Source organism: Aureococcus anophagefferens, assembly GCF_000186865.1.
Source record: "Aureococcus anophagefferens unplaced genomic scaffold AURANscaffold_249, whole genome shotgun sequence".
NCBI lineage: Eukaryota > Pelagophyceae > Pelagomonadales > Pelagomonadaceae > Aureococcus > Aureococcus anophagefferens.
Genome location: NW_008705784.1, coordinates 3,738 through 3,954, shown reverse-complemented (window position 1 = coordinate 3,954; position 217 = coordinate 3,738).

Here is a 217-nt window from a genome sequence, read left to right as displayed (position 1 = left end):
GACGAGAGCAATCGATTCGTCCAAAAATCAGCCGAATCGACTTCGATTTGACCGAGATAGAGAGGTTTGAAGTTTTGCTGGACGCGTCCATTCCACTGGTTGATTTCCACACAGGACGGCGCGGCGTCGTACGCGAGCCCGAGCAGCGGGAACACGAGCGTCCCGAGCGCGAAGGCCGTCTCCATGACCGGCGCCGCGACGACCTTGACGTCGAAGA